The sequence below is a fragment of the Onychomys torridus genome, chromosome 18 (assembly GCF_903995425.1).
Source record: "Onychomys torridus chromosome 18, mOncTor1.1, whole genome shotgun sequence".
In the NCBI taxonomy this organism is placed as follows: Eukaryota; Metazoa; Chordata; class Mammalia; order Rodentia; family Cricetidae; genus Onychomys; species Onychomys torridus.
The window spans coordinates 37,797,183-37,816,487 of record NC_050460.1 but is presented as its reverse complement, the minus strand read 5'-3'; the positions used below and the strand labels follow the sequence as shown (position 1 = coordinate 37,816,487).

General features: G+C 43.0%; 1 long non-coding RNA gene across 1 annotated transcript in view; it reads right to left on the bottom strand.

Moving 5' to 3' along the window:
- Positions 1-631: 631 nt before the first annotated feature.
- Positions 632-19,305, bottom strand: part of LOC118569342 — a 30,316-nt gene continuing 11,642 nt past the window's right edge. Inside the window, exons 2-3 of the long non-coding RNA XR_004943067.1 lie at positions 2,917-3,077; positions 632-931 (exon numbers count right to left, since the gene is read on the bottom strand). This is a non-coding gene — a long non-coding RNA (uncharacterized LOC118569342). The remainder of the gene's footprint in view (positions 932-2,916; positions 3,078-19,305) is intronic.

The window sequence follows — 19,305 nt, the reverse complement described above, 5'->3', positions numbered from 1 at the left end:
CTTTGTCCATCTAGGAGACACTTCTAACCATATCCGACAGAGACTGATGATCCCTACTCTGTCCTGCCAGTACTGGTAGCTCTGCCTTCCAGCACACAGATGTAAGCCCACAGCCATCTTTAACTCCCTCTAGTCTGACCCCTGTTCCAACCCATCAGGAAATCCTAGTGAGTCTATCTGGAAAGTAGAGCTGCCTTGTCCCAGCCTACACTGTGCACTGGCTTGATTTAAGCCATTCATTTCTCATCGGTCTTAAAATGTTCGTGGAATGTTCCATTCCACTACTCAAGATCTGCCAATGACCTCCCTCTTGCTCAGAGAGAGAGAAAAAAGCCAAGTTTACAAAAAGGCCGTGTCAGATTGCATGACTATTGTGTAACAGCTTCATCCAATATTGAAACATTCCATCCTATAGAGAAGTTCCTTAAGCAAGAAGATAAACAACTCATATAGCTTAGCTTCAGAAAGTCCCTAAAACTGATCAGATTCATGAGGCCTTGTCTTCTCAAGAATAAATAAAGCCAAGCTGCAAAGAAGGCTCTGACACAAGACACTCTGCCTAGAGGAAGCAGATGCTTAACCAAGTTGCCTGACCAATGGTTGAGGCACCTGGAAAGGAAACTCTCTACCTGTTGAGTTGCCTATGGGCTACTCATTGTGCTCCATGTTTCCAGCTTTTGTGAACTGTCATTAATGCTGGGGTGGGCTTTGGTAATCCAGCTGTCCTTGAGTCATTTTTGCTCCTGTAAGTAACCCCAATAACACTCACGGTTCATCAAGTTGGACTTTGGTGGTATCCATACTTTTGCCGGGATATGGGCTCCATATCTGGGGTGAGTAGACTGTGTGTGTTGTATCTCCTCGGGAGAAGTCTTGTCACACAACAATGGTCCTCTTCTAACATCTCTCCTGTTCTGTCCTCTTTGTGAGCCTGTCCCAGAACATTCCATTGTTTATTCCTATGCTGTTTATGAATATACCTGACATATGCACACGTTGGGCTTTGTCTTTGCTCCTCTATCTTGCTGGATCCCCAGGTTTTTCACATCTAGTCAGATAGTTATGGGGCCCCATTATCTCCCCCAAGAATATACTGAAGCCCATGAACTAGCCTTCTAAATGACTATGTCTATGCCCATAATCAGTGCTTCTGTCAACATTGGTCAGGGGAACTTCTCTTTTGCAGTGGTCTGCGGTGACTGCAGAGACTCATAGCTGGCCAGAGCACTGAAAGTAAGTGACTGTTGATTGCCTACCATAAGTGGAACATCTCTATCACCTCCTTCTGAAGCTTGAGGAACATTGCAGGACCAGTGGAAAGAATAGAAGAGCTGAGCAATTGTGTGAGGGGGAGGGAGAGGGGCAGTATGGAACATAGACTCCCGGGCACGACATAGTTGTTACACTCTATGCATACATAGATCCACACAAAATTGGGTTGTGGAAGAAGCAGGAGTTCATAGGCTCCTTTGTTTCTTAAGGTTGGGAGAGGGAAGGCATTTTCTTCTACAGCACATAGCCACTGGCAAGATGCTCATGCTCCTATAAACAAACCCTCACCAGACCTAATACAACTTACTGTGTCAGATTAAAAAAAAAAAAAAGCCATGAAAATGGATGCTAGATCAGAAGATGAGGGGAAGTGGTGAGGATGGGAGGAGGATAAGAGAGAGGAATATGATGAAAATGTATTATGTATGTGTATGAAAATGTCATAATAAAGCATATTATATACAATTGAAATGTACCAATGAAACATTTAAAACTATGTTCAAATGTCTGCTTCCCACTGATGCTTTCCTGAACCATCAAGAAAATGGAAGGCGCCGGGCGGTGGTGGTGCAGATCTCTGTGAGTGTAAGTTCGAGGCCAGCCTGGTCTACAGAGCAAGATCCAGGACAGGCACCAAAACTACACAGAGAAACCCTGTCTCGAAAAAACAAAACAAAAACAAAAACAAAAACAAAGACAAAAAATTGGAAGGCTTCCCAGCCTTTCTGTTTCTACTTTATTATTTATTTCTAATTAAAATATAGTTGCATCATTTCCTTCAACCTCTCACATGTCCCCCATTCTCAACCCTATGATTTATTTTTTTTGTAGTTGTTATTGTTATACACACACACACACACACACACACACACACACACACAGATTCAGGGAACTTCTATTTTATTTTTTATGTAAAATATTTTCCCTTATTTATCATAGACTGGCTGTTTTTATTTTTTGTCTGTCCTCAGCTAGTGTAGGATATGAAACATGTGAGCACACAGGATATTTTTCTCATGGCCACATCTCTAGTGCAGAGAACACATAGTAGGCATCCAGTTAATGCGTGAATGAATGGATCTGTGAATAAAAGCCTACATTTCCTGTGCCTGAGCTGATAGCCTTTCCTGATGCAAATGAGAGTTAAGTGTGCAACTGTGCCCTTGAATACCTTGCCAATGGTAAAAAAATGTCAGAATCTCTGAAATGATTATTGCTGTAAATATAACCAACATATTATGCTGCCGTTCCATGAAATGTAAAGTAAACATTATTTTCATTGGAAAGGAAGCTGGTTATTTACATTAAACCCTTGCTCACCTAGATGTTGAAGGGTAATTAAAGGGGCCAAGCTGTGTGCCTGGAGGACTTGAAAGGCAGGCTAGATCTTAATTTTGAGTCAATGACTTGATTATATCAATTTGTCAACCTTCTGCTTTTATTCCTTGCTGAATGAAAAATGAGCTAAAACTTTTTTTTTAATTTTATAATTCCCTGCATTAAGAATGTTTTGAAATTCAGAAAGAAACTTATCTTAATTTTTTTATTAAGGAATTTTTTATTCATTTTACATATCAACCACAGATCTCCCTCTCTCCCCATATCTAAATTTTTTAAAGGTCCCTTGAAGCACAAACTTCTTACCTTTGTGTAGCTTGAGTACAGAATGGAATTCCCACAATGCCATTGGAGTCAGTGGGTCACATGACTCATTAGGAAAGCCAGTGTGGCTGGATTGGCTTCCACTTTCACTAAGACTTGACGATGAAATTTCAAGGAACTCCCAGCATTCTTATGTTTTCAGTCTACAAAACATGAAGGAGAAAAATTATCCCCTTTTCATAAGAACATCATCATAATTTATAAAGTGAGTGGATCAAAAAGGTTGAGTTATTTCAAAACCCAAGGACGACATTCCTGATTTTGATGTGAAGTGCTATTACGTATTTAACAAGTGAATGGAGAGGTGACTGTTGGGACTGACAAAGTGAACTCAGTAACTAAAGACTGTGGGGAAGGAACGCCAGCATGTGTTGTCTTTGCTCACACAAAGCCACCTCTATGTTTGCATACTCTCAAACATTTAATGCACTGAAGGTATTGCTGCAAGATTATACAGTTCTTTTTACTTTAGAAAACCTTCATGTCCTACCCTAAGCAAGGAAACGTAGACCACATTTTTAGACAATGCAAAAGAAATATTTAATTTTGACCAGAAGACTAGTGGTGGTGTGGTGGAGAGAGCAATGGTAGTTGCATAAATGTGATAGCAATGGTGGTGGCACAATGGTGGTGGTTTTGGTGTCTGTGGTGTGGTATTAGTAGTGATGGTGTTGTTAACTTGGTGATAGTGAGTGATGATGGTGGTGATGTTGGTCATGCTTGTGGTTATGGTGGTGATATCACTGACAATGGTAGTGGTCATAACAGTGGTGATGATGGGGTTGATAGTGGCAATGGTACTGATGGTAACGGTGGTGGTGAAGGTGGTGGTGGTGATGGTGGTGACAGTGACATCACAATGTTTGTCCTGGCCCTATATTTTTCTCTAAGGAGATCTGGCTCCATTCTAAAAAGCTGGCTCAAATTAATGAGTAATTATCCTAAAAGCCAAAGCTCTAGATCTCAATATTTTGACATATCTTATAAATGGTTAGAAAGCTAAATCATCAGTAAAGAAAGCATAATGACAAAAGTATTTTAAGTGATGTCTTAAACTGAGTAAGTCAGCTGAATTAGCTGGAGGTTCCCATGTAATGCGAGTACGTTTTGTATTGACGTCGCCGGGGTAGTTTTCCATCCCTGTATTCTCACTCCTTTTCTCTCTGGCTTTCTTGTGCTCACTCTCCCATTCTCTTCCTCGTTTACCACGTAATCAGAAATAAACCGGTACAGATATAATCTGCCACTTATCTCATTTCCGTGATCAGTGTGTGCTCTCGCCTGATCCATGGGTCTTGTGGGCTTTTAGCTGTAAAGGCCTCTTTCCAGGCAGTTTGTTCTCAAATGCACCATGCTCCCGAGTGTAGCTCAGAATATGGATATTATCTGAGTTTATACAGGCTGAGAAGTAGCTATTATCTCAATATGACAGTAAAACAGTTGATTACTTCCTGAAGCACCACTTTAAATCAAGAACCTCTCTAATAAAATCTCTTAAAAATTCTTTTAAATTATAGAACGTGGAATTAACCAGCCTCTACACACCATGGAGGCCTCTCCCGGGCTCAATTCTGAAATGTCTCCTTTCGCCCTGAATGGCATAGAATTGGGAAAATGCAGGTCTAATAGTCACTGAAATTTTTGTGAGAAGTGATGGGCCCTGTGTCTAACGTGACTGATAACACAATGGCTTGGGGCAGCTGCCTCTACACCTGTCTCTTATCCAGGGCTCAAAGCAGTGAACATATCTCTATTCCATAAAACACAAAACACTGAAGGAAAAGACCTATATAACTCAGAAGTTCTAAGTCTGATAGTTTCATTTAGATTGTATTTATCTAGGATATTTAAACTTTAAAACAAAAACAAACAACAACAACAACAACAACAAAACAAAAACAAAAAAACAAAACTAAGCCAAACACCTTATTGTTGGCCAGAGCGCAAACTCCTGGGCTTTTGCAGTGCCATTGGGTCAGACTATTCCATTGGACAGTAGCTTAATTACACATACTCTGCCTCTGTTTCTAGGTCTGATGAATTTTGTCATTGCAACTGCTTGCAATTAGAAGGGAGCACCCACCCCAGCATTCATAAGGGCAGATTTGTCACAGAAGAGCTTGTTCACACCATGGTGCAGGGTTGCATTCCATTGGAGATGTTAACATCTGATAGTGGTCAGTCTGAAGAAAATGCTTGTGCAAGTGATTTTTGCTTGCTTTTAGTTAATAATTAAATGTTAATTCTGCCTCAGCCATTATGTTTATGAAACCTCTCCATGCATTTCTACATATAGACCCCACTTCCTCTGCCTGTTTACAGAGCTGGATAAAGCATTGTGTTGGCATAATAACAGGGTCTTGGGTGTATTTGGTACTTCTCCCTTATGGCTGAAGGTTTATGTTCCCCTAAAACTCATATGTTGATATCCAAACCTCCTGTGTGCTGGTTTTAGGCCTATGGGAGGTGATTAATCACAAGAGCAGAATCCTTGTGAGTAGAATTATGCCCTTTTGAAGGAGTCCCCAGAGCATACCCTTGCCCCTTCCAGTGCATGAGGATGAAGAGAGAGTTCATCACCTATGAACTAGGAAATGGGCATTGTCAGGCAGCAAATCTGTCTGGGTCCTGGAGTTGCAGATTCCAGAATGCTGAGAAATAACACATCCGTGTTGTTTAAAAATCACCTAGTTTATGTTATCTTGTAATAGAAGCCCCAAACAGACTAAGACAGTGAGTGTGCATGCAAATGTAATCTTTCCTTATCTGGTATGAAATATTCTCCCCAGCATCTATGCTAACTAGAATATCTGAAGATAAGGAATGAAATATTCATGACATAAAGTGTAGAGCTCTGAATTTAAAAACATTTTGGCATATTTTAGAGAATCTAACAAGGAGACGAATTCTTTGCTGCAAATGAGAATTTCCATGTTCATCATGTCTATGGGAATGGAAGCCTTTTCCTGTTATCATCACCCACTGTGCTGCATGCTCCATGGGGCAATGTGCAGCACAGCATGTGTGTGGTCAGGTGCCTGGTACATTGATTGACAGAAGCCAGCCTCAACCTCAAAGGGGCTAAACTCTCTTCAATTCTGGAATGAAATCTGTGTCCTGCGACCAACATCACCTACAGAACACACATGTCATAGGAAGGAAGTTTTTTTTTTTTACATGACTCCAGGAGGTTTTGAAAGTAACCTTAACAAAAGAAAATCACATTAAATAAACAGTTTTCCATTCATGTGTACAGACTAGCGTTGAGAGAAGCAGACCAAAAGACAGCATCGCTCAGTGATGTTGAAGGATGGAGTAAATCACTGAGGGCTTCCTATATCAGATGGCCTCAATAAACTTTCAAATGCAGAGGTGCAGGCATGTTACACAGTTCAGGACCTGCTGAGGTGCAGAGCTTATCTGAGGCAGAGGACAAATTCATGATTTTCAATATTGGCAGCTGACAGCCAGTGAGGGAAAGAAAGAGTTTCAAGGATGTGTAAGAATGAGCATGGTCTTAAGGACAGGAACAAGTTGAGTCTTGGGCATAATGTTGACTAATAAAACTTCTCCATATCAGGGCTTGCTGTTGCCTTTTCTTGTGTGGAGTGCCGGAGTTGCAACTTGAGGGCTCATGCACACTAAACTTGCACTCAACCACTGAACTACATCTCCAGTCCTGACTGTGGCTCTTGAGGGCAGTTATGACTGACAATATGTTTTCATACCGCTAACTTATTTAGCAGATGTTCATTAGATATCCCTTATGTGTCAGGACTATATGAGGCACCAGGAATGTATCAACCAACTTCAAAAAAGTGAAAAGAAAAGAAATCAAGACCCCCTACCCTGCTTGGGCTGCCTTTCTGGTGGGGAATAGAAGGCCATCAACTAAATAAATGCCCTCAAATTGTGGATTGGGATGGGGAGCTGAGACTATAAGGGACCGAGAATAAGATTGGACAGACAACATGGTGGCTAAATTCATGTGTCTAGGTTGGAGGAGAGGGTAGGGTGTGATGGAGGTAGCTTTCTGAAGGAGTGACTCTTGACTTCAGAGATAAAGAATGAATAGGAGTTTGGTATACAAGACATGGAAGAGAGATTTCAAAGGTACGGGACAGGAGAGAGTGGCAGGTATCCAGCTGGCACAGAGTTAACAAGGAGAGTGTCAGGGAAGGAAGCTGTCACCCAAACGTGGATGAGACCATGCAGGATCTTTCAGTGCTCTGTTCAAACATTCTGACTTTATCCTAAGTGAAATGGAAACTTTGGAGAGCTTTTTCAGAGCGAAGGCTATGTTCTAGTCTGAGTTTCTGAATGCCCACTCTGGGCACTATATGGGAAACAGATTGGAAAGACTAGTACAGTAGTTAATCTATGTGTCAGCTTGACTAGGATAAGGAATGTCCAGATCACCTGGAACTCATCATGCCTGTGTGTGATGGTGTTTCCAGTTGAGATTAGCTTTGCATCAATATATCCAGTGAAGAAGGTCTGTTATCACCAGTGTGGGTGGGCATCATTCACTCAGCTGTGGGTTGAAGTGATGAAAAGACAGAAGAAAAATGAATTTGTTGTCGTGTCTTGAGCAAGGACATCAACTCCCTCCCTTGGGCCCTGGAGCTGCTGGACCTCAGGCCTTTGCACTTAGACCAGGACTGGTACCGTTGGCTACCCTCATTGTCAGACCTTAGGTTTGGATTGGTGTTTTGTAGGCAGCTCCCTTGCTCTCCAGCTGAAGTCAGACCCTTCTCTGACTCCATACTTGCATGAACTAATCCCTCATAATCTCCTCTCACTCTTGTGTGTGTGTGTGTGTGTGTGTGTGTGTGTGTGTGTGTGTCCTAGTAGTTCTATTTCTTTGGGGGGCTCTCCTATGGCCAGGTGCAACAAGATTGCAGAAGTCCAGGCAAGAATGTTGACATTGTGGAGTAACGTGATGCAAGGGGAATGAAGGGAAAGCTTTGGGCTCCACGTTTATCCCTGCTTGATAAACTGGGAGCAAATCAAACAAGCGCCCACTGTTTGGTAGTGTCCTGCACTATATGGCCAGGGACCTAAGCGGTCAATAGGGCATGGGGAAGAGAGGAGAGACAAGCATCAGTCCAGCTATCTAAATGGTGACCAGCAACGCATCCTTCCTTTTGAATGAGCTATGGTGGGGTGACCTCCCCGCCTCTCCCTCCCCTTGTTCATTTCCTTTGAGAGCAGGTATACAAACAATGCCTTGGTATCAGCCGGTAGCTTCATTTCTACTTGACATTGCTGGTGGGGCTCTGTTGCCGTACTTTCTATCTGACCAATGCCTTTTTGAGAAAGATCCTGTTCACTGCCATTTTCCTGGTAGCACTTGTACACGGTTTCCAAGAGCCTCTTCCCTTCTCACAATGCGTCTGGATTCCCTTCTAGTATCAACTCCAAGAGATCCCAACAATTCCATGGTTAGAATGTGGAGTTAAAAGCAGGGTGAAGACAGAGTGGGGCTGTAAAAATACGTCGCTAATAGTCGGAGAAATGTAAATGAAAAACACTTACCGAGAGATGCCTTTCATAGCATCTACATTATTACACTAACAGAAGTAAATTGTATTTTGATTGTGGCTGGTTGAAAACCACATCCTACACGTATGAGGTATATAATCAGCTTAATCAGTTGCTGATCCCAGGACAATTTCATCTCAGAATATTGGGAAAGTGCAAGTAACACAGAGTTTATTCCATTCTTCTTAGTAATTTAAATGTCACTTTGTTAAATGAACATGAAGACAGATTTGCATTCCTTGAATTCCGGGTTTTCAATAATAATAATCTAGCACTTTCCCCCTTTCTAGTACCAAGACAATGTCTTAATATACAATAAAGCAAGTGGTTATATTCAAAACGCTTTTCCTGGGTGAATGTCTTTGGTGCTATGATTGCCTTTTTTGTTTGGGGGTTCATGGTGTCAAATTTACTTTCAAAAATCTTAATAAATACATCACTTATTAAGTCATTGTTAACTTTGTCTTACCTTTGTATGGTTTGAGGATGTCAGACCTGGGGGTACAAAGCCTATCTGCAGGCTGCTTCCCTGATAGGTATTGCCTGTGGGTCCTTTAGGGGTGGGGAAGAAGGATAGAGTCCTTTGGGGATGAACAGGAACTTGCTACTTCCTTTGATTCCTGTTCCTGAAGACCACTGACCACTTCCCTCGGGCAGCAGCAGCTTCTTGCCATAATGACAACTGAATTTAGTGCCCAGATTTTCCAACACACAAACAGCCAGCTTCATCCTCTCCTGTTGGAGATGCCAGGACCTCTCTGTAGGCACCACTCCTCAGGAGCTATGTAACCTTGAGTGTAGTGCTAGGACAGAGAACTGCGTTCAGCAGATGCTACCCTTTAATATTTTAATGTTCTCTTTCTGCTTTTTCAGCTCTTCAGTGTGTGTGTGTGTGTGTGTGTGTGTGTGTGTGTGTGTGTGTGTGTGTGTCAGTCCTCTCCTATCTTGTTTGAGACAGGGTCTCTTCATTAATTTTTTTACACAGCGATGATCTTGTCTCTACTTCCCCTCTCTCCATACAGATACTCACTGTGCAGCACCCAGTTTCTAGTTGTGTTTGTGGGGTTCAAACTCACGTCCTCAGCTTGAACAGCCACTGACCGCCTTTACCCATGGAGCTATCTGCTCTACCCTCTACCTAATTTTTTGAACACAGGCTCTCACCGAACCTGGAGTTCACCAATTTGGCCAGACTGGCTGGGCAACGAGACCCGAGGAACTGCCAATCTCCACCCAGAACTCTAACACTAAGATTACAGACATGAACCACCATAGCCAGCTTTAACATGGGTCATGGGGATCCAGGCACTTTACTCACTGAGCCTCTTCTAGCCCTGTCCCTTACTCCCCCCCACACACACCTCAGATTTTGCCTCTGTATTGGAGAGCAGCTGTAGCATTGCATAGCACTCAAAGGATGAGCTACATCTGCATTCCTTGGGGTCTTGTCTTATTTTGGAGACAGGCTCAATTACAAAACTCCAACTAGCTTTGAAATCACTGTGTAGTCCAAGCTGGCCTTGCACTTGAGATCCTTCTGCCTGTATCTTGATTGCTGGGATTAGAAGAGTACATGACTTTGCCAACTCTAGTTAGTTAGCTATTAGTGACCATGGCTCGGGAACATAGATTTAGGTCTCTCCAATGTGAAAGCAGTTTCATGGTAATAGAACAAAGAAAGTTATAAATCAAGGCACTTAAAAAATATATCAGCAGAGATATGGGAGAGGTGAGTTCGAGCCCCAGTTAGAATTGAGACTAGAGCATCACTGCATCTCTCCATAGAGAGATGTAAATTGACTGAAAAAGGGGGGTTTCTGTTTTTACTTCTGATGTTACCTCGGACAGTTTTTAGCTTGCTGAGGTAACAGTTTTCTTTATTTAATTAAAAACAATTGATTGATAGATGAGGGGGGATTTGTGCCACGGTGCATGTGAACAAGTGAGGAAAACTTAGGAGTTAGTTCTGCCCTTCACTGTGTCTGTCCTAGGGATGGAGCTAGATGGGGGACTCTACTGTAGCCTTGGATGCTAGCTGACAACATGGATAGAGCAGTTGGTGGAGAGCTAGGTCTTTTTCTTTTCTTTTCTTTTCTCTTCTTTTTTAAGTTAATAGACTCCAAAAGGTTTTTTATCTTTTGTCAGATTGTCAGTTCTAGCTAACAGCAGGATGTTTGCTCAGATACAGAGATTGGGACAAGGAATGGCTATTTAGTAGGCTAAAGATCACCCTCCGATAAACTGTAATTAGACTCTGGAATTGCAACATTCCAACTTCTCCCTAGCACTGAAGTTTTAATCAGTCAATTCAACCTATGCAGACAGCTTCCTGGCAAGGAGTTCTTGTCCACACTACTCTTTATCATGAAATCATCTCTGCTTAAATAGCTTGAGTGTTTTCGGTCCCTTGGTGGACACTGGGTGACAAAGTCACTACGTGTGACTGACACCTGGAAGCTTTGAGTTTTCAGCCTTTCTGGAACCCCTGAGGCTGCCTGGAGCAGGGCTGGTTCCTCCAGGCTGTGGACTGAGTGAGGTGTTAAAGGTCACCGAGGCCTCCATGGCTGTGCTACTGAAGCCCCGCAGCCCCAGGTCTTGTAGTTAATAAGCTGCAAAGGTCCAAAAGGGAGAAGAATGACAGAAACCAGAGAGGTGGGTCTCATAAAAGTAGGCCTTGTCAGTTTTTCCGACTGAACGCCACAAGGAATTCTTAATAGAAGGATAAGGGGATTTTTTTCCCCTAAGAGGAGATGATAAATATGCCCTCCCTTCCAAAAGAGAGATGAGAGTTCTAGATTTGGACAGCCGCAGCCTCAGGGTACCTCTTCCGATCTCTTAGTAGACACGTGGCCACAGGTTTGAGAGCCATCCTTAGCTGGGAAGTTCTCCTCGGCCTCTTTTGCAAACACCCTGTCCTGGTTTGGTTTTTTGGTAACTGGACACAAACTAGAATCAGACAGGGAAAGGGAACCTCAACTGAGAAAATGCTTCCCTCAGATTGGCCGGTAGGCAAGTCTGGAGGGCATTTTCTTGATAAATGATTGATGTGGGAGAACACCACTGACTAGGGGTATCACTCCTGGCCAGGTGTTCCTGGGTTGTATATGAAAGCAGGCTGAGCAAGCCAAGAAGAGTCTGCCCTGAGTTCTGCCCTGACTTCCCCTGGTGGACTGAAACTTAGGATATATAAATCAAGTAAACTCCTTTCCCCCCAAGTTGCTTTTGGTTGGAGTTTTATTCACAGCAATAGAAAACAAACTGGAACACATTCTAAAAATAAAATACTGAAAAGGAGTTGGTGGAAAACAAAAACCACCACCACCACCACCACCACCACCACCAACAACAACAACAACAAAAAAAACCCAAAACCCCCACAGGACCTACTTCAGATATAGGTCAAAAAGTTATCATTTCTGCCCCTGCTTGCTACACTAGAGGCTGGGTAATTTGGTGTTTTGGTGATAGCTATCTTGAGAATTGACTGGGAATGTTTGTTCGGAGGCAGCCCAGGGCTGACTGACTGATATACAACACTAGCAGCATTCCCTGCCTTCAGAGCCTGTTCCTGTAGCCCTAAGCCTTTCTCAAAGGCAAAGTCAACCAGGTTACTGTGGAAGAGGAAGTGCAGACAGGATGCAAACCAGCTCTTCGTTTGTTTTCTTTTCTAGTTAAGGTCTCCATGATCCCCATTACCATGTCTATGACGTCATAGGACAAGAGAACCAGGATGCTGAGTGCTGGATTTACTGCGTCCGTTTCTCATCCCACCGTGTTGCCAGAAGTTACCTATTTCTTTCCCTCCTAGAATATTAGGAAGTAGTTTTGTAATGTGGAGAATAATTTAAAAACAGTACTCAGCTCTTCTGTTTACACAGTCTGTTCATGGTAAGAGTCTGGGTCTCATCTTTTTCCTAACCTATTTGAGTTTGTCTTTGAAGAACTAACAGCCCACTGTTTGTATGGATGGGGACTTTCCGCTTTGGGACCACAGGGCTTTTTGGTCCTGAAGCAAATTCTTGGCATCTGAGATCTCCTTAAGCCTTCACAGGTACCCTCAATGTCATCCGCCAAAAACAAACAAACAAACAAACCAAAAAACCAAAAAACAAAAAACAAAAACAAAAAAAAACAAAACAAAAAAACAAAGGGGTCTTTCATTTCTGATCTGGTCCATACATAATCCTAGACTAACATTTTTAACCAAGACTCAAATCAAATCCCTCTCCTATTGAAAAGCCTCAGTGATGTCCTGTTGTCTACAAGACAATAACCAAGCTACCATCTGGTCCTGATAGATGCTCTTTCACTGAGCCCTTGAGTGGTTCCTCATCAAACCTGGCCAGACAGTTGCAAGTCTGTTAAGCCTAGGACATGAGAAGCTTTTCTGCTCCTGTCTTGCTCTTTTGGAGAGTCACTCTGGGGAAAGTGAGCTGACATGGGAGGAACCCAGTACTCTGACAGCCCATGTTATAAAGAAGTCAAAGGTGGGGGGTGCATGGACAGGAGCTTGGACTGTATGAAGAAGGGGTGAGGTCAGCTACCTCCTTGTTCCAGTTGAACCTACACCTTAATCCTGTCCTAGACAATTGCTGAGTACATTTTCGTGAGACTCCAGAGAGACTGGCAGAACTTGGTGGCATCCAATCAGACCATGGCAGAAACTGGAATGAGAGGCTGAGGCAGGAGGATAGCTACCAACGGTTCTGTCTTTGTGGAGCTCAGCTCCACTACATGTTTGACCAAAGTGGAATACTCTGGGATTCCTCTAGGAATAGTGTTGGTTTCTAAGAGCCAGTGACCTCAAAGATGAGAAGTGGAGGTTGCCAGCTCCTTAAGGCGGCTTGGACTTGGAAAGTGCATGACATCACTTCTGCTATAGTCTATCAATCCTGCAGCCACAGAACCCAGGTTCAAGGCCAAAGGACACAGACATATCTTTATGGGAGAAGTCCCAAAAATTCAGGAACTGCATTCATGAAAATCACAGTCTCATTGGCTAGAAGTTATTTATATTGATATTTCACATGTGAAATAAACCCACCACTCCCTTATATGTATTCCTACCATTGCAGGCACTAGACTTTTTAAACTAGTTGTTTACATGTTTTCCAGAACTCTTAACTTCCCATAGGCTAGATAAGCTACTTGATTCATCCTCACATCCCTTCTGCCTGGCATGCACTTTGTACAACACATATATGTACCCTGTAAAAACTGAGCCTCTATGGCTGACATCACACATACATGCAATCAATGGATTGTGATGAGCATAAATTGAGTAAGAAGAATGTCAAGTAAAAATATTTTATTTAATGAGAATTTCCCAAATGCATGCCCCCACCACTTCAAAGTTGACTGGGATCAACTTGAAAATTGAAAATTGGTTGTTGTTTTTTAAATTGAAATAGATCTATAGAAAGATTTTTGTTAAGTCTCACTGAGGGAGCATGTGCATGGTGCTTCAATCAACAATCAGCAGGAATGCATGTGTGATGAATGTGATGATGATGATGATGGTGGGCCTGTGAAGGTATAATAGATCTGAAAGATTTTTCTTGCCTAGTTATGTCATAACCACCATAATGTCATAACTTGATCATAGTGAATTACTCACAAGCTTGTAATGATGATGGTATGAACACACCTCCAGCAATCCATCAGTAGAAAGGTACAGCACATACAATTATTTACAACACATAATACTTGATCATGATAAATGCCTGTGTGACTGGTTTATGTATTTATCATACTGTGTTTTTTTTTTTTTTTATCATTCTTTCACGGTACACTCCTTCTAGTTCTGGTAAGGATAAATTGACTATAAAACATGATGCCATTTACATCAGGAACAGCCTGACATGTCTCCTGTTTACTTCCTCTCTGAACTGCGAAATTTCTCTTGTGCTTGATTTAACCTTTTGTGCATCGGGGCCCTAGAAACTCCCGGATAGTTTATATGTACATTCCTTATAGCCTAGGTGTGTGCCGTGACTGTCTGTATGGTAAGATACCATTTAGAGTTGTGCAAGTAAAGTCTATGATGTTTTCACAACCATACAATTGCTTGACACTTTATACTTTAGTGCTTACCCCTATCAGTAAATGACACAGGACAGTAACTATATTAATATTCACCATTTTATTTCCAACATGCCCATGTTTTACTTTTGTGTTCTTTTCTCTTAGGGTCCTGGAGAAGTCCCACAAAAGACCACCATCTACATATGCAATCAGCAAGAGTGTTTATTATCTTGAGAAAGCTTCCAGCATGCTGGGGCCAGCCATCCCACACAAAGACAAAATGGCATGACCCAGAGAGTAGCTCGCAGGCTCCTTTTAAGCACAGCCAAGGGGGGGTTTTAGGGCAGTTAGGTCACTTTAGATATGATTGGCTTAAGTAAGTGGCAATCATATTAGTATGTCCTAAAGGCTAGGGCTGGCAGGGGCTGGTTAAGTCTACAGCTTTTTCATTTGTTAGCAGGCTTGGACAAGTCCCAGGCTTTGTCTTGAGTTGTTATGGAGGCTGGCTTGTCTATGTGCTGACTGTGGGAGCTGGCTCAATGGTACAGGCTTGGTACTTCTTATCTCCCTTGTCTCTGTTGTGAGTACTGGGTGTGGGGGGGCTTAGTGATTAATTGCTCTTTGTGGCTCTCTCAGAAATTGCTTGTTCATCCTCAGGAAACTGAAATTGAGGCCTGGTTTCTGAGAGAAGACTGAGCAGCCTGTTATGGCATCTGCTCAGTCCTCTCATTTTCCTTCTGAGATGAGAGAACTATGGGGGTCGGGTATGGCCTCATCCAGTGGTAGGTCATATCTCCAGCTCTGTATTAATTGATTCTTCATTGCTATCATCAAATATTTAAAAGAAGCAAATTAAAGGGATATATTTTGATTTATGATTCAAAGGCATACACTGAGTCCATAATGGTAGAGCAAGCATGATGGCAGGATCATGAGGTGGCTGTTCACAATATGTAGAGTCAGGAACAGAGAGATGAATGCTAATGTTCCACCCATTTCCTCCTTTTTATTGAGCCCGGGACCCCAGTCCATGGGATTCTGTCATCCACATTTGGATTGAATCCTCTCTCTTCAGTTAAATCGTCCTGGAAACACTTTTATAGACATGCCCAAAGGTATGTTTCTACAGGGATTCTAAATTCCATTAAATTGACCACCCTAATAACTCTGACCTGGGCAATTTGACATCCAAATACACCACTTAAGTTATAACATTCAACTCCTGAATCCAAAGCCACATAAAACAAAATGTACTCAGACTATCTCTAGACACCCCTGTAGTCTAAGGATGTTCAAAAGTCTAAAATCTCTTCTGAATCTTTCCCTACACTGTCCCAATGCAAAGCACTAGGTTTCTCTTTAATGATGCTAGTCTTTTAACTATGACAGCTGCTTTCAAGCCCACCTTTTGTGTGTTTAGAAACCAGCTCACACTATTTCCCTCTCAAGACGGACATATGTTTTCACCTATTTCTGTGTCACTGTTTCTCTCTCACACTGGATGAAAACCATGATGAGCTATAGTCATGGCAACCTGAACATGATCCTGTTTTGAGATTTCCTCCACCAAACAAATTAGTCCACTACTTTTTTTTTTTTTTCAGCTTCACTTAGCTTCTCAGAACACAGGCAGAATGCAGGCAGGTTCTTTGCCATGAAGGACCTCTAACAAAGTTGCTGACAGAGTCCTTCCTCTCCTCTGAAACCTTTTCAATGAGGACTCTACTGTTGCATTTGTCTCAATATTCTGGTAATTCTCAAGACCCGGTGCAGAGGGCCCCTGAGCCCTTCTTATAGTGCTCTGGGGCTTTGCTAGCCTGGAGCTCCAAACTTTTCCCTACCCTCCAAAGGCCTGAGAACCACAGTCAGTTGATTCCATTTTCAGCCCTTACACATCAGTATGTACTGTTTTCTGTATTAGTTACCTTCCTTATTACTTTGACAAGATACAGCTTGAGAAAGAAAGGATTTGGTTTGGCTCACAGTTTGAGAGCATAATCCATCATGGCAGGGAAGGCCTGGGTTGGCACAAACTTGAGGTTGCTGGCCATATCATGTGTGCACTCAGGAAGCTGAGAAATATGGATGCTGTATTCTCCTTGCTTTCTCCTTTTTTACTCAGTCTGGGACCTCAGCCCATCAGTTGGTGTATCCGACATTTATGGTAGGACTTTCCCCCCATAGACACACTCAGGTGTTTTTCCATGGAGGTTGTCAACACAAAATTTATTGCTCTCATCTCGGGGAATACAAGACAGTTTATTTTAGAACCAAGTGTGAGTGACCAGAGCCTAGAAGCTCAGATTTAGATTGCCCCCAAATTCCATGTTCCAATGTGGAATCAATTCCATGATGTTTTTGTAGCAACTGTCATAGTTGGAGTTTCTATTGCTGTGAAGAGGCATCATCACCACGGCAACTCATATAAAGGAAAACATTTAATTGAGACTGGCTTACAGTATCAGGAGGTTTAGTCCATTATCATCATGGTAAGAAGAATGACAGTGTACAGGCAGACATAGTGTTGGAGAAAGAGCTTAGAGTTCTGCATCCAGATCAGCAGGCAGGAGGAAGTGAATGTCATACTAGGCCTGGCTTGAACATTTGAGATCTCAAAGCCTGCTCCCTAGTGACACACTTCCTCCAGCAAAGCCACACCTCCTAATGGTGCCACTCCCCATGAGCCTATGGGGGCCATTTTCATTCAGACCACCACAGCAACAGAACAAAGAAAACCATTATCAAGACATGCAAACAGTAAGTGTGGGGTTACAGCACAGTGGGGAGATCTTATCTATAGATCTTAGATGTTTTCTGATTGGTGGAATCTTATGATTTGGTTGGTGGAAAATTAGAGTTTTGTTAATACAGTCCAAAGAATGGGGCAAGGAATGACCATTTAGTGGGCTAAAGATAGCCCAAGATAAACTGGAATTAGCTCTGGATCTGTAGCGTTCCAACCTCTCCACAGCCATTAAAGTTTTAATCAATCAACTTTTTTCAGATACAGTTTCTTTTCGGGAATTTTTATTCACAAGATTCTGTCAAACTGGCAAGCTCCTACATCTCTCAACCCTCATCAAAAGCATTTTCACCTGATATGTCTGAAGTGTAATGCAAGGCAGGAGGTCTATGGGTTCAGAAGCCCACTCCAGACTCAGTATCTCCTTCTCTCTTTCTCTTCCTCCCTCCACCATTCCCTTCTCTGCCCATGGATCAAGATGTAGCTCTCAGCTACTGCTCCAGCACCTGTCTGCATGTCTCCATACTCCCCGCCATGATAATGGACTAAACCTCTGAAATTGCAGCCAGCCCCAATTCAATGCTTTCTCCTATAAGAGTTGCCCTGGTCATGGTGTCTCTTCACAGCAATGGAACAGTAACTAAGACAGAAAAGGAAACTCAGCAGTGACTTGTGGAGACGTGCATACTGCTGAGTCACTTTTCTCCTCTCTGATCACTCGAAGCTTCTTGTGGAAGTCCCTGGAGAGTCACAAAAGAGTCTCCCCAAACCTCAGGAAACTGGGACAAGCTGAGACATTCAGACTGGAGAATATGAAGAGGAAGGCGGGTTTGAGAAAAGTGCTTCTCCAACAGTTCCTTTTCTCTGAATTGATGCCTGACCATATGTGGTGCTAGCAGCAGGTAATTCACCGCCACCCCCAACAGTAGGGAGAGGAGCTATGCCTAGCAGTAAGATCAGCAGCAAGTCATGTATCACGTTGCTTTGCTTATGTACATCATGCAGTGTTTCTATACATCATGTAGTCCCAGGGCACCAATGTTTTGTCCATAGCTGACCCATTGAGAGAGGTGCCTGGGCAGGCCTGGACCTGCCTGGCCAAGAGAGCTTGTGGGAATGCTTCCTAGTGAGACACAGCCTGCTGCCTGTCTCTGGCTGATTTTTCTTGTTATCCTTGTAGCATGGTCTGGAAGCAGGGGGTCCCAGCTTTGTGCTAAGCCTTCAATCACTTCCAGCACTGACTCTCACCGGGGATCATCCTGCCCTTCAGTTTTCATCACAAGCCAGGAGGCTGTTTGAGCAGCTCCTCTTTAAGAACCCACCCTGCACATAGGGAGACACGAAAGCAACTTCTATGTTAGTGGTGAGCTGGGGGCGTAGAGCATTCAGAATCCTGTGAATGGTACTTGCGGAGCTAATCACCGAGCAGAGCTTATTCATGGATCCTGTATTCCGGTAAGGCACAAAGAAAAACAGTAAAGGATGTCTCAGGCCCTTTGGCTGATGGCAGGCATTTGACAATACCTAGATTTAAAAGGCAAGGAGATGGTTAGCAGTGTGTGTGTGTGTGTGTGTGTGTGTGTGTGTGTGTGTGTGCGCGTGCGTGCGTGCGCGCGCGCGCATGCACACATGGAAGTATGTGAGCCTAGGTACGCACTTGTGCAGGAGGTAAAGAATGAGAGAGGGAAGAAAGAAGTGGAAAGAGTGGGGAGAGAGAATAAAGCAAGCAGGAGAGAATCTGCTGGATCAGGTAGCAGGTAGGAGGTGGACTTGCGTTGAGACGGTGGCTTAGCAGAGTCAATGCTGCACTTGTTACCTCCTACATGATGCCCTGCAACATCTCCAAGCAGACCTAAGTAGAGAACTGTGTACAGGTCAGCCTTTCTGGCTACCCAGGAGTCAGAGAAGGGTGAAGTAAGGCCTAAAGGACTGGATGGAAGCTTTCCCAGCTGAGGCCTAACCAGATAATTTATGACATTGACCTGTTTTCACAATCCCACATATGTGCATTGCATAGTGACTTAGAGGCCGAAATTGCTGTCAGTTCTTCTGAAGACTCA